Below are 13,416 nucleotides of genomic sequence, written 5' to 3' on the forward strand. Positions count from 1 at the left end.
ACACACACACACACACACACACCGACTCTTCTGTCTGAGAAGGATAGAGCAGGTTGCCAAAAAGTACTCTGCCCATTTTCTAAATGAAGATTTCATCCAGTGCCTAAAAGATTACCATGTGCCCATCCATCCACCCACTGCCTCCTTAAGATTATCATGTAGTAGTAGTGGTGCCAGGTTTATTAGGCTGAAGCAGACAGTGTTGCTCTTTGGTAAAGTTAGAGATGCAACCCACTAACTTCTGACCGAAAAAAACAAAACAAACAACTTTATCTCAGTCAAGTACTGTATTTAAGCTTGTCATATTGCTCAAATCTATGCCTCTAGAACCCCTGCACTGTGTTAAATCTGCAGGGTTTTTTTTCCTTCTCCCAGTTCTCCCAGTGTGTCAGCGTCTTAAATAAAGACAACATATAAGGAGTAGGGTTTCCTTGAAAGCAAAAGAAACATTGACTTTATTTGTACAATGTGTGTTATTGGTCATTGTATCCCTTAGTTGCATAATACGTATATCTATCTATGAGGGAAGATCTTTGTCTCTTATATTGACAATTTGAGTTCACAGGTTTTTAAGACACCGTAGAGCGAGCCAGGTCAACGTCACAGATTTCGACTTGTGTGTCTCCATCCAGTTAGTAGACTGCTGTGTCAACTTCCCAACATGTGAAAGTGAGTGCTGAGCATTTTGAACACACCAGGATGGCTTCAGTTATTTCACTGTATCTGCTCCATACTATCAGAGTCCTGAGAGAAGCTGCTGTGTCTCCCTCGTACCTAATGGCCACACTCTTGTAAGGATGGTTACTGACAAGAGATAACATGGAAACAAAAACGGTCAAGGGGAGATTTTTTCTTGCAGGGCCCTTTTTTTTCTTTTTTACCATTTCTTTTTATTGATGTATTCATAACGTAAACCAAGTCAAGCATTGTTGATGAAGGTCATCCAGGTCATGGTAATTCTAAGTGCTGAATCGTAGGCAACTGAACTTGTGTCAGTTTCTTGAAGACGTTTCAGCTCTCATCCACGAGGTTTCTTCAATTCTAACTCACTGGAGGGGAGTTGGCTGGCTTTTAAACTCTGTGTGGGAGTGTCCTCACAGGACAGGTCGTTGTAAAGAACACCTAGAAAGTCATGTATTAGGTTCTATTTTCTCATTTTGAAAGGGCACATATAGAGAGAAGTTGCTGCAAAATTATTGTAATCAGAATTTATTTAAAAAAGAATTAAAAATAGTTTGTTATGCTGCATCAAATGCAAAACACTAGTCAAACAACATCAGCATAACTTTTCTTGGTGCACGCTCTTTAATGATTCATGCATCTGCACATGTTTGTGCTTTTTAAAAGAGATTGGTACAAGATCAGCAATTCAGAGTTGAGGGGGACATGTCCCCAGTCTGAACGACACTTGAGATATAATGATTTGTTGTACAGACATACAAATGTATAGTCAAGATGCACATGAACAATTAATTTCATGATTAAAATTAAATAAAAGAAACAACAAAATCTTTCACTTTGCCCTTGTAATCCTCCAGGGGTCCGTTTCACAAAGCAGGTTCAACAAACTCTGAGTCTAACCCTGAACTCTGAGTTGATCTACTCTGAGATAGGAAACTCCGAGTTTTCGGTTCCAGAACAGCTGATTTGAGTTAGTTTGATCAACTCGGAGTAGTTTCACCTGGAGTTAAGCGCGTGCACCACAAGTATAAAAAGACAGCATCAATGGAGCCCCGATTAAACGAGTCACCATGGCAACGGGGAAGAAGCGGGCTTCATTTTTCACCCCACTTGAACTGGAAATATTAATGCGGTCATACGGTGAGTTTGAGCCCATTTTTAGAAGAAAGTGTAACACCGCTGCAGCAGCAAAAGAGGGAGACGGCGTGGGAGAACATTGGTGCTCGGGTCAATGCGTAAGTTTAAATGTAGTCCTTTGCAATCACAATAATATTACAGGGGGAAACTGCTTGAGTGGTAGCCTGTTAATTTATTTAATTTAGGTGCAATCCTGCGGGGGAGAAGCGCACTTGGCAGCAGCTTATGAAACATAAAATATTGTTCAAACAGGTAAAACCTCGGCATAATCTCATGGGGGTACCTCATTTTGATCATGTTTTACATTGTAAAGTAAATATTAAGTGGCTGTTTGACTGTACAGTTGTTTTATCCCCAACATAATGCTGATTTCACATACATAAATGTCTTCTCATCTATATCATGTTCTGTTAAATAATTAAGCCTATTTAAACTAACACAGACTTCTACTCAGCCAACAGAAAGAAAGCAGACGCCCGTAAAACGGGTGGTGGCCCAGCACCGCCACCTCTAACGGAGGCAGAGGAGCTGGCCCTAAGACAGAATTTAGGAAGGCCAGTGGCTGAGGGAATCCCTGGAGGGAGCTCATCCTCTGAGCTCATCCCCCAAGATAACAAGTGCTTTTATAAAATGTAATATGCCTAGACCTGTGTGTATGTATGTATATATGTATGTGTGTATATATGTATATATGTATATATATATATATATATATATATATATATATATATATATATATATATATATATATATATATATATATATATATATATATATATATATATATATATATATGTGTATACACAACAGACCTTGTAATTGTAAGTAGGCAATACTTCAAAGATTTTGTCAAATGGTAGTTTAAATATACTGAAACGTATCACTCATCTAGGATGAAGAGTACGAGGAAACTGTATCTGCTGCCTTTACAGAGGGGAATCCAGAAAGGCCTATAGAGGTAACATCTTGATATGTTACTGATAGCTCTCTTCCCATTTACATTTCTTAACATTCTGGTGGAATATAGAATGACATTTAGCCTACACTGAAGTATTAACACATTCTCATCCTTTTTTAACAGCAGCAGGAGGGTCCCTCAACTTCCACTGCACAGATTGACACAGTGAGATGGATGTTCAGTAAACACCGGAGATTCGTTCTGTGGAATTCATGTGCAACTGTATAATGTCCTCCTTGTATGTATTCCCAGTTACCAGTCAAAGACATTTACAAAATTCACCTGCTGAAAAAAATACAAAAAACCGACAAGGAAATGCAGTACTTGGACCGCCAGATTAGGAAGGCAGACATAGAAATTGAAATACTGGAGCACAAGTTAGAGGTAGGTGCATGGTCACATGTGAATCATGTTAATTATGTTAACTATACTGGAACATTAATTAAACTAGCTCTTGTATTTGCAGGAAATAAAGAAGACCAAATGAAATGTGTAGTATGTCTTTATTTGACTGCTGTGGTGGTGATGATGGTGATTCAATCACTAAAGTGATGATGGCATATGGCGTCTCTGACTGCTCTGCCGTCCTGCATAGCTGACAGGTGGATGGGGTCATCATCGGGGTCTTCAATTTGTAGGACAGCGTGTTGCTCTCCTCTAATAGTGGCAATATTATGAAGAACAACACATGCCACAATAATATCACAGGCCCTCTCAGGGGTCACCCTGAGGTGACGTAGGCACTGGAAACGGGCTTTCAGCAGGCATATGGTCATCTCAACCAGGGCTCTCGTCCTGCAGTGAGCCCGGTTGAAGTTCTGTTGGAGGCCTGGTTCAGGGTCAGGGTAAGGGGTAAGCAGCCTAGGTTGGCATGGGTAACCCCTGTCACCCAGATGATGGCCATCAAATCTCCTGTAATGTATAGTGGATACATTAGATTATATTAAAAGGAGGGAGACAAGTGAAGTATTATGCAAATCTTTAGGCTGCTTACCACGTTGCAGTCTGTTGCTCAGGTTAGACTCCCGATAAATCCTTGAGTCATGAACAGACCCAGGCCACTTGGCCTCCACATTGGAAATGATATATGCAGCATCACATACGATCTTGACAGTGCAGAGAATGACAGATGTTGAACTATGATGCAGTCTTTAACATTTTGAAACAGTAGTCAATCCACATGTACCTGCACATTTATGCTGTGAATGGACTTTCTATTCACATAATCTGCTTCATTATGTGATGGAGCCATGATGGGGATGTGTGTGCCATCTATGCAGCCAATCACACTGGGAAATCCTGAAAGAAATTAAAATGAATAATCCCAGTCTAAGGTTGCAGCACAACGTCATTAACAGAATATCATTTGATATTCATTTAATAGATCTCTACGTCATTCACCTGCAATCCTGTGGAACTCCTCCTTGATGGCTCTGACAGGTGTATGTCCAGGGAAAATGATAAAGATGGGTAGTAGCCGTTTCAGGGCGAGGCACACTTTTCTGACCACTCTGCATACAGTTGTCTTGCTCAAGTGCTCTGCATCTCCGACGTTGTACAAAAAACTCCCATTTGCAAAAAAACGCAGCGCAACACACAACATCTGCTGGGATGTGAGAGCATGACTGCGGCTGGTAATGTTGGAAATGTAAGGACGGATTAGGTTGTGTATGTAAATGATGGACTGTGACGTGAAACGGTACCGCTCAAAAAGATAATTGTCTGGAAATGCAAGAACATCTATGCGCGGTCTGATAATCATCTCCCGACGAATATTTAATTCTCTGCAGTAATGCTGCACATTCATCCACGGGATCATTATCAAAAGGACATGCCATGGTAGTGAAAATAGTCGCCACCTAATATAACTTCTAATGTAGGCCTACTGACTGATTTTTGCAATGATTTTCTGAAAAAACAGACGACAGAACTATACTACGCCAAAACTCGCCTGCTGACTGAATGAATGAGGAAATCAAATACCGTGTGTGGCTGAAAGAGGGTGGAGACAGAGAGAAACTCGAGGTTTGTTGAGAAAAACCTGGTCCCGACCAGGTTAGGTTCACAGAGTATGTTACCATAACTGACTTTCTCTCTGTGAAACAGGCTAGAGTTACCCCTCTTTCTCTGGTTTGAGTTACCTCCCTTTGTGAAACGGAAAACTCAGAGTTTCCCTCATTTCAGGGTTAACAGACTCAGAGTTCTCACTAAACCTGCTTTGTGAAACGGACCCCAGGACGGCCCGTTGACATGATTAAAAAAAAGGGTTAATTAGCAGATATCACATATCTTTACCTTAAATGTTTACCTTTCAAGCATGCTGTCATGTTGCGGTATCAGCAGAAGCACCCGTTGCCTTACAAGAAAATAATGTTCCCCCTTTAACACATGCTGCAACAACATGCATTAACAGTGGTACAAGGTGTTATTGTTCACCCAAAACAAAGCAAACGCTCCTTTCTTGCTGTACGGCTAACTGGACACTGTAGCTTGTGTCTCAACGGATTTAAAAAGAACTACATTGGAATTTACCAAGTACCTTTTGATGGCGTAGTCGTGCTTAGGTACATTACTTTTACAGGCCCTAATAAAGCGATCTCTTTTATATGACATGATGAAGTGTCCCTATGAGAAGAGAGCCTATGCTGTGTAATTAGACAGGGCTCTTCGTGTGTCATGTTTTAGTAAGCTCATGGTTTGTTGGCACGTGGTTTGTATTTTCCACTTAGAACCAAAGCACATAAATGAAACACTTGATCACACTGAACTTTAAAAGATTGGCTTTTTAAACTCTTATTTTCTTCACTCCCCGTTCAGTGATACCTAATTCATTTATTCATTTCAAATTGATCGGTTCCAAGTTCTTTGATTGGCGCATGATGTATGTGTTTTTAACCTCTTATGGAACAGTTTGTGGAAGATGGAAAGATGAGTGAGAATGAGAGTCTCATGGACTAACCGAGTAACTTTTGCGTAGACATCAGTCGCTGTGCCCACAAGTGACAGCAGAGAGCTTGATGGTAAAACGCTGAATTTAGTGCGACCGTTAAGCGACCCTAAGAATCAACTTACAAACAATGATGAGAGTTCGTATAGGGAGGAGTGGTGCACAGGAAACAATCTTCTGCTCAGTGTCAGGAAAAGCAAGGATCTGATAGTTGATTTTAGAAAAAAAGGAGGCAACACACCCCTGTCTATATCAGTGGAGCTGAGGTGGTGTGGATGAACAGTAATAGGTTCCGTAGAATCACCATCATCACACATCAGCCCCCTGGTTAAAAAAGCACAGAAAAGGCTACCCGACTGGAAACACCACAAACTGGCCCAGGACAGGACGTCTCTACAGCGGGTGATCAAAACCGCTGATACGCATCCACAGAGCATGTGTGACATCGTTGAAGGGAGCTGTCTGCACAGAGCCCAAAGGATACTAAAAGACAACACCCACCCCAGCCACAGTCTGGCAAAAGATACAGAAGTGTCCGCTGCTCTAACACCAGAACCGGGGCAGCTTTATTCCCTAGGCCTTGAGATTCCTGAACTCATCCTCAACACTCCATTGTCAAAAATAGATAAAGCAGGACTTATTCTTTAGCTTTTTAAACCCTAGTTTAAAACTTTGTGCCTTAAGTTTGCTGACACTAGACACAAGCTATTGGTCCCAACAGACCAAGTAAGACTGTAGCTGCAACATGAGCAAAGGTTTTTTTTTATTATTATTTAGGGGCTCAACTTCTTATTTGTATTATTTTAAAGCTCATGTAGTCTGACTTTAAACCTGCACTAACTGATGGGTTTGGCCACTTGGGGGCAGCAGAAACAAGAAACAAGAACACACAACACTGACATACCATCACCTTTGAAGTTGATATGGTCAACTTGATAGCAAACAGTTGTACACATGCAGCGGGTACAGAGAAACGTAATCATACATTTGGAGTCATCTTTCCGGCAACCTGGTGAACGTAACTCCAATACTCCTGATGGAAATGTCCGGCTCTTTAGCTGCTAAATGCTCCACTATGTTCACCAGCTAGTCACTCACTGTTTCTGTCTGCTGTTCGGAGCTGAGCAGATAGTAAAACAGTGTTTTCAGATTATTTTCACTGCGTCAATTGATTCATCGTTATTATTAAAATATAGACCAGCGAGATTATTATCCACCGCTTTACTGATTTGCCAACATAAAATCCCATTGTAAGAATGATTTTAGCCTTAAAAGCAGGACATCCTTACATTTAATGTTTAGATTTCCTGTATTAATGTATTTTGCTGTGAGGTTTGAGTGTAAAATACAGCCAACGGAAACAAGATGGAAATGCGCCTACTCCACTCCTCCATGCGCACAACTGTAGCTACTCTGCCTCCTCTGTTGCATCTAAGCATTATCAAGACTCTAGCTTCCAGGCTCGGCTTGTAACTGCTTTATCTTAAAGCCACAGGAGAGGCCCGACAATGAATACATGTGTGGGTGTCCACTTGTGTGTGTGTGTGTGTGTGTGTGTGTGTGTGTGTGTGTGTGTGTGTGTGTGTGTGTGTGTTGGAAGGAGGGGCTGGTCGTTAATGCTAAAATCAATCAGTAAATCACAAGCACAGCCTGCAGAAGGGCCACACTGCCAACAATGATTCTCGCTGGAAGCTTCGAGCAATAAAGGGAGAGAAAAGGGGGGAGCGAAGGAAGAGAGGATGAGTCATCTTAGGGAAATGAAGGAAATTAGACGGCCGACCGGTCGTCATATCTGCAAGGATGACGGTTGGAGTCGCTGGATGAAAGGTTGCTTTTTACAAGCACATCGTGAACGGCGCCGGAGAGGAGGAGGAGCAGAAGGAGAAGGACCGAAGGCAGTGAGAAGGCATGAGAAGGAGGTTGAGGGTGATGTCTTCTGATGGCTCATGGCTGTTAGTTTGAGCCATTTACCTGGCTGGGGTCCAACTGGTTCACCTCCTCGTGAGGCCCAGGCTGAATTAAAACCGGCCTGCCAGAGCAGAGTGGAGTATTCAGTGTGTTTGCTGGGAGACTGCAGGAGGCCGGCATACTTTAAACCTCTCAGGGGTCTGCTGAGGGCCTCTCCATTCTTCCTACAAACAGATGGAGCTGTGACTGAGGAATGTACAATACATACAGGCCCTATGAAGGAAGGACACGAACAATGCACCAGCAACAGTTTAGCCCGGCGCTGAATTAGTATTTAGAAGTAACAAATGTGTCCCACTGTACATGCGCTATCGAGGAACAATGGCATGCGTCACAGCTTGTTACAAGTGGTCCATAGGCTGCGTGATACATGCTGTTCACTAAACAGCAGCGCAGTTTGCAGCCAACAGAGCCTGTGAGGGTGGAGCTGCCCCGGCTGCCAGGCCTTAATGGTTATATGCTTTCCAGATGCTTTGCTAATGAATTCATGTAACACAGAGACACATAATAAGACAGTTAGTGTCCCATCCGCTGATATGGGGAGGAGCTCTGCCAAACCTGGGAGGTATTTTTCGAAGACCAATCCACCTCTCTCCGGGTTATATTCAGTATATGAAGCAGCGCGCACACAAGCAAGCAGGGGAGAGAGACTTGAAGTGTCCGTGCTGCTTTCCCAGCCCGGCAAAACAAACTGGCAGTTTACAGTGGAGGCGGATCAACTTGTTGTCTTGTTGTCAGTAATGACACCAGAAAGTCGTAAGTCAGAACACTGTAATGAATTCCACGTTTCTCGCCTCGCCGTCGTCCAAATATTCGGCTTTCTGAAGACACTTTTATGGACATTTTTGATTGTGAGTCAAGTGGAGCTGAGCTGAGAAAACAGCTCATGCTTTGTGACAAAGAGTAGCCTCAATATGCAAGAGACAATAATTCATTGTTGGATGCTATAATATGTATGTTTGTGATGAGGGTTTTATGGACATACACTAACATACACTAAATAACTGCACAAAACAGAGTCAGTAACAACAACACTTTTCTCACAACTAACCCAAATGTGTGCAGTCGTGCGTGTTTGTGCGATGTGTGCCTGTACAACATAGCTGACGTGCGGGCCATGTGAGATAACTAATGATGTAATGTGATAGAGTGCGCTGGTATTTTGAATGAGTCACAACAGCACAGGAGCACAAAAGAATGTTTTTGAGCGTGGGTCAACGTTTTCTTCAACCATCTGAGGCTTAAAGACACAATACGCACAGAGGTAGAAAAAGTGCACGCATTCTTTACTCAAGTAGAAGTATGGACGCTTGTGTTAAAGCAGACACTGGTGGAAGCAGAAGTACTGATTCAACTTCTGCATTCAAGTTAAAGTAAGAAAGTGCAGGCTCTGAAATGAAAGTATGAAAGTAAAAAGTATCCCTCTGAAGAACATTTCTTTTTATATATATATATATTTGGCGTCTGTGGCTCAAGGGTAGAGCCAGCGTTCGCTGGTTTGATTCCCCTGGTCTGCATGTCAAAGTGTCCTTGGGCAAGACACTGAACCCCAAACTGCATCGGATGTGCTGGTCGGCACATTGCATGGCAGCCACCTGCATCAGTGTATGAATTACTGTAAACTGCTCTGGACAAAAGCCTCTGCTAAATGCCCTAAATGTTAATATTAATGTATTTCAAAGACTATTAAACTTAAAGGTAGGATTTGTCTGAGCTATCTGGAAATGCACCAAAAAGACATTTGATTGTTGAGTCATTCACAGGACATTTTGTGTTGGTAAAGCGTCCAGAGCAAAGCAACAAACCGAGAAAATAAGAAAATCCAGACAGAGGGCTGCAGGGTCTCTGCAGATAGGAGACACTAACGCAGCTTCTCTCCCCCTTCGAGGCTCCCTCTCTGTCTGTGTCTGTCTCGTTGCATCGTGTGACCTCGCTACATCTGCCGTGCGTGATATGCACTGATGGGTTGAAATCAGCCTTGTGATGCTGAGGAGACGGCGTGCAATGGTGCAAAAATAAACATAATTCATAGCTCCCCTCAATGCATTAAAACTAAAGTAACGAGCCTGTTTCAAAAATGTAAGGAGCAAAGTAAATGACTTGTTGACTTGTGTACTCACATGTTTCCAAACCCAGAGAAATCCATATTTTTTTGTATTTTGAGATCATGGTGTGTTTTTTTTTGGTCGCCTGTCGCTGCAACTTCAAACACTATGTTTTTAAGCAATGGTGGTTATTTAACAGTGAAGACAACAACTCCCATAATCCTAGGCTGCTTACTTCTTTTGTTTTGTTGTGATGAATGCAGAAATGACACACTGTGGCTTTAAACGCTGTCCGTATTTTGACGCGTCACAGTACGACTGCTCTTTGCAAAGTCAAAGATGTCTGCTGCGAAGAAAGGTCTAATTACCTTGATTAGGGAATATCGCAGACTTTGTTCGGCCCTCTCCTCTATTGGGGGAGACACCGGTGGAGGCAGGGGATTAATTGGCTCATTGTCCGTGCACATCCACCGTCTATTCATGTTGCATTAGCAGCGAGGCCTTTAGAGAGTCTGGGAGTCGGCATCTCCAGATGGGGTCAGAGATTCAGGCCCCCACCCTGCGAGACCTGGGTGTCACATTACACCGACCAGTGTATGCACAAAATACACCACCAGGCACAGTGCACTGTACTGTACACACACACACCCACACACACAAGGCAGCTAAAAACACAGACAGCCACGTAACTCGGACAGAGTATGCACACTATTTGAATGATTAATCTGCTGTCTTTCCAACTTCCTGCTCCGAGCTGAACAAGAATACACATGTATTTACATTTCGGACATTCAGCCGATGCTCATATCTTCTTATCTTTAAAAGGGCCGCGTAGAAAGCTCTGTAACAGTATTTTATGTGAGTGTGTTGGCTCATATCTTCAAAAGTACATAGATGTGCTCTAGTTTGCATTCTCCAGGTGCCATTCTTATCTCCGTTGTCATACTCTGACATTCTCCTCATCGCTTAGATCAGTCGGACAAACAAGGCGCCTGGAATTCCATTCAAGGGGTGAAACACTACCTTCCTCTGTGCCGCCTTGTCTGCGTGTGTTTTATACTTTTGTCCGATACAGATCTGCGCTTGCTAGGGAGAGACAAATCGTTTTTTTACCTCCACAGACCAATGTCGGCGAGTTCCAGTGAATCCCCAGACAAGGGGAGATGTGTCACGGCTGGAGAGGAAGTTTAGGAATTTTCTGCAGATCTGATGTCTCTCTCATGACACGGAAAGTAGAGTTAAAAAAAGAAAGAAAAAAACAAACAAAACACTCCACCAACAAGAAACACACAAACACATCATGGCACGAGCGACTCATGCATGTGTTACTCTTTGTCTCAGCTCATTTTTTTTTTTCGAGACGAGCCTTAATGAGGACCACCTGTTTGGTGAGGCCACAACACTGAAAACACGAGGACGGAGAAGTATGTCAGCAATGTAAGCAGTTTGTGTAAGTTCCAGGTGGCGTTTCTGGACCACGGAGGATTTGCATGATGGATACTGTTTGAGTTATATACCATCTTGTGAAAGCTTGTGAGTCGCCGTGCCGATCGAGAGGAAGGTGTGTGTGTGTGTGTGTGTGCGTGTGTGAAAGCGAGAGACTGTGCGAGAGAGGGATGTGCTCCACAGGGGAGTGTTTATGAAGAGGAGATGTTCAGGGTGAATTCCTCAGATAAGTGACATGGCCTCTCTCTGTTCTGGATGAAGGAGAGCACAGCACACCCCGGGCTGTACATGGTAAGCCTCAGAAAACACATGCACACACAGAACAGGAGTTTGTGGGCCTTGGAGACAGTGGATTATGAAAGTATTTTAGATCTACTTATACAGGATCAGTCTCCAGAAAATCAACTTACAGGGACAGTTCACTGAAAAATAAAAAAAATCAACATTTCTCCTCTTACCTTACAGTTTTAGCGTAAGTTACCAAGTTTTTTGAGGATGTTTGCCTTATCTTGAATATGATGGAACTAGATGGCGCTCTACTTGTGGAGCTTGAAGTGCCAAATATACATTTTAAAAACTCAACAGCAATGTTACTTTCAAGAAATCATGACTCAGTTACTCAAGAAGATCTGCAGACCACGCTGTGAGCAGTTTCATCGAGGAACTATTTCCTTTCTATCAAACAACTCTCGCCAACTACTAAATGAGCAACTACTCATGGATGAGAGGCTCATAGAAGTGCTGTCACAACAATAGTTAAAACATTATTTAATTATTATCTTGTTGTTTTCAATCTTTATAAGTCACCAGACTGCAGAAAAACAAAGTCTCTGAAAAAAATCACACCATCCCAAGACCACTGATTTCTTTCAAAATCCGCCCTATTTTTGAGGTCTTACGGTTGGCAAGTATGGTCCCATTATTTTGGAGAGAAGGCAGACCATTCTGCGACCGTTAACTCCAAGATTCTGCATCTTAAATTAAACCAACTCAGATGGATAGATAGCACAACATTTAAATGGAAAAAAATGCATTTTGATTTTTTTGGGTGAACTGCCCTTTAGAATTCCGGTCAGTTAGCAATCTCTCTTATGTATTGGATTATGCTTCTAAACTGTGGAAAAAGTGTCATTCATAATAAATTGCACCTTTAACATGAAGGTCAAAACTCTCTCTCACACACAAACACACACACACACTGGAAGAGGGTAAATCAGCTGCATGGGGCCCTACATGGTGTCAGCCTCAGTTCAGATCACAGCATTCCTCGGATTCCTGCCTGTAATTATACTGGCAGGTCTGATTCAGCTTTATACCTTTTATCGGCAAACTGGGAGGACGTTGGTGATCATCCTCAGACCCCTCTCTGCTCACCACACAATCACGCACACACTCACAACAGAGAACAATCAGCTTGCGATAGGGAAACAGAGCCGCCACCGCCCCCCTTCCCCCGCCCCCAACCACACACACACACAGACCAGACATTTACTGCACTGTGGGCTTTTAAAACCAAAACACTTTCAGCATAAATACCCTCTCTGCTGTGTGTAGCCCAGGTTCTCCGTGCGTGTGTGTATACATGAGTGTCAGCGCCCACATGTGTGGGTGCTCGTAGGCGTTTAGTGGTTGTATTGCCGTGTGCGTGAATGTTTGTGCTTTGCATGTGTCAGCAGGCCAGGAGATACTCTATGAAGCCACAGAGACCCATAAACGCAGCAGTGCGCCTGACAGGGTGAGGGCGGAGGAGGAGGAGGAGGAGGAGCAGACAGAGAAGGAGAGAGAGGGAGATGGAGAGGGTAACTTCAACAGGGGATTGTAACAAATATGTAGTGTCTAATCCCCTCATTAGACAGCAGGGGGGGTGTGGTGCAATCAGATTCAAGTGGAGGGATGCACTGCCATGTTGGGAGACTGAGGCCTGGCAGAGTGCTGGGGAAGATGTCTGTGGCTGTAAGAGTGTTATCTAACGCGGACACACACAAAGACGCACAGCAATTCGGTCTCATTCTGCCAAAGAAAATTCACGACAGAACACACAAACAAGCACACATGACAAGCGACTCTGAGTGGATGATGCAACAGTTATCTTGTTTCCTTTTAACTCGTTCTTCTTCCCTTCTGATAGGGAAGAAGAACGAGTTAAGTTTTCCCTTTCAAAATAACGTATAACGCTATTAAAAACTGTCTAAAATAAGTAATAGATTTCACATAAAACAATTCTTAATAGAGTA

At 42.9% G+C, this 13,416-nt stretch overlaps 1 long non-coding RNA gene and 1 pseudogene across 1 annotated transcript; one reads left to right on the plus strand and one right to left on the minus strand.

The window, feature by feature from the left end:
* Positions 1-1,864: 1,864 nt before the first annotated feature.
* LOC115580642 (uncharacterized) lies at positions 1,865-3,161 on the plus strand. The gene is made up of 5 exons (XR_003983892.1): positions 1,865-1,916; positions 2,273-2,450; positions 2,711-2,776; positions 2,900-2,941; positions 3,029-3,161. It is a non-coding gene; the product is annotated as an uncharacterized LOC115580642 (long non-coding RNA).
* A 270-nt stretch (positions 3,162-3,431) lies between these two features.
* On the minus strand, positions 3,432-4,614 carry LOC115580641 (putative nuclease HARBI1; annotated as a pseudogene).
* Positions 4,615-13,416: the final 8,802 nt, after the last annotated feature.

The sequence above is a fragment of the Sparus aurata genome, chromosome 4, assembly GCF_900880675.1.
Source record: "Sparus aurata chromosome 4, fSpaAur1.1, whole genome shotgun sequence".
Taxonomy (NCBI): domain Eukaryota; kingdom Metazoa; phylum Chordata; class Actinopteri; order Spariformes; family Sparidae; genus Sparus; species Sparus aurata.